At 37.4% G+C, this 2,112-nt stretch overlaps 1 protein-coding gene across 1 annotated transcript in view; it reads left to right on the top strand.

Annotated features, from left to right (window-relative positions):
- LOC102763862 (olfactory receptor 7A10-like) overlaps positions 1 to 2,112 on the top strand; it is a 22,413-nt gene that overhangs the window by 19,502 nt on the left and 799 nt on the right. The gene's annotated exons all lie outside the window — the stretch shown is intronic.

Here is a 2,112-nt window from a genome sequence, read left to right as displayed (position 1 = left end):
ACAGTGAATAGGTAATTTCTCTGAATTTTTTAAAGTGACTGAGGTAGGGGAACAACTTCACTTTCTTCCAGTTCATTATTTTTCCAGCTCTTAACCAACAATTCTGTCGTTCCAAATATATTGAAATGGAACCTTACCATGGGTTCAGTGCACTTATATACTGACACCTAATTCCTGATTCATTCAACAAATAATAATGTAGCATCTGCTGTTTGCCACAATTTCTAGAAACATTATAGATTATATTCTATATTTATGCCATTGCCAATTTTAATTACTAATCTATGTTGGTAACCTTAAATTATTGCTATTTATTACATCTTGTTTTGGTTAGTTTTTGATGTTCCACTCAATTTTCTTTAATACAGTTGCTTGGAATTCACTCTGTTTAACCAGGTGTCTTTCTCCCTGTCATTCCTTTCATTTCACAACTTCACATTTACTTAAAGGTTTGCCTATATAAGTGCACATATATTCACAAACATTTGTGAAAATACAAAGGTGAACAAAACTGGTGAAGCCCTGCTTGTGTGGATCTGGCACTGTGATGGTGAAGACAGAGTACAATGAAATAAATGTTTGCATGACAATGTACTCAGGCATAAATCATATGAAAAAAAGTTACTCAGAAGGGTGTCTCCTCATGGCGTGTGCAGGATTTATTGATCATGTCCTGGGAGGCCTTTGCATGTTGCATGAAGACCAGAACCAGAATTAGACTGTGCTCATTGATTTGTCAAAAATGAGATTAAAACCCAAAGTCCGAGAAAAACAGAGATGCCACATAAGATAAATTAGAAAGAGGCTTCTCTCATTAGCCATCAACCATACAAACACTGACTCATCAAATATAGAAGAGGCAAACCAGTCATCTCTGCTTGATGTGAAAATTTTCAACCTGCATTGTTTTTGTATATTGCCTTTGTGAGTTATTGTTTTATTTTTGGTCAGATTTCACTTGGGGTGGTCACACCACATATCTCTAACTACAAATTAAGCAAATTTATTTTTTCTACTTTGTTATTATTGTTTAACCTCAAAAGGGTGTAATTAAGTTTGGAAAGCAGCCAGAACCCAAAGGAGATTTTTCTTCCTCATTGTCCTTCAGGGACCACCTGAGCTAATTAGATCTCTTTTCTTCCTCATGTTCATTTGATTGCTCTCTTCCCTCTATGTTTATTTAACATACTTAAGTATAGAACAGAAAAAGGGCATATCAGTATGAAACCCCAGGCTTATTTGCTCATGGGAGACCTAATATAAGAATATTTACGTAATATTTCTAAATTCATTTTGGAAAAGACACTTAATCTGGGCACTTTGACTTTTATCTTCTCATAACCTACATAGTGTGGGAGTGAGAAGGACATGGAAATAACACAGATGAAGAGGCCATGGCGTGTTGTGTTTTGTGTGTGTGTGTGTGCGCGCGCGCACGCACGCACGCACGCACGCAGGTGGCCTGTAAACTGAGAGCAGTCCTCAGAGCAGAGGTGCCTGGACTGATATATTCCAATGTGACTAACATATCAAGGGGAGGTAACAAGGAGATCCTTTTAAATTCATGGCATGCATTTGCAACCAGATTAATAAAGTACAAAATTTAACTTTGTGCACAAGGCACTCTCTGTGACTTGAAGTTTCAACACCAACACACAGGCTTCCTTATTTCTCAATTTCTCTGATATCATCTCTTATCCTGATCTGCTGTGCTAATTTCATTTGACACACTGACTCATTGTGATCCCTGATCTTCTAAACAATCTTCTTCCTCAGGGCCTTTGCACTGGCTGTCCCTTCTGCTTGTCAAACAGATCTCCCTCCGTCTCCTAGTTAGCAGTCTTTGAGGTATTTGTTTAAGTGTCATTTGTTGGCAAGCCTTGGCTAACCTCTGTAAAAAAGAGTACCTTCTATACTCTATCCATTTGATGTGATTCACTTTTATAAAGGAGCTGCACCATTGAATATGTTTTGTTAATATATATTTGATAATTTTCTCAATCGTTAGTGTGTAGAGATTGTTTTTCAGCAGCCCATACTCTGAGCGGTGCCTAAAGAATGGTCCATAGTCACTCTATATCCTTCAAATGCATGAAAGAGCTCCTTCAGAAC

Source organism: Myotis davidii, unplaced genomic scaffold (genome assembly GCF_000327345.1).
Source record: "Myotis davidii unplaced genomic scaffold, ASM32734v1 scaffold949, whole genome shotgun sequence".
NCBI lineage: Eukaryota > Metazoa > Chordata > Mammalia > Chiroptera > Vespertilionidae > Myotis > Myotis davidii.
This window is presented reverse-complemented; position numbering and strand designations above follow the sequence as displayed.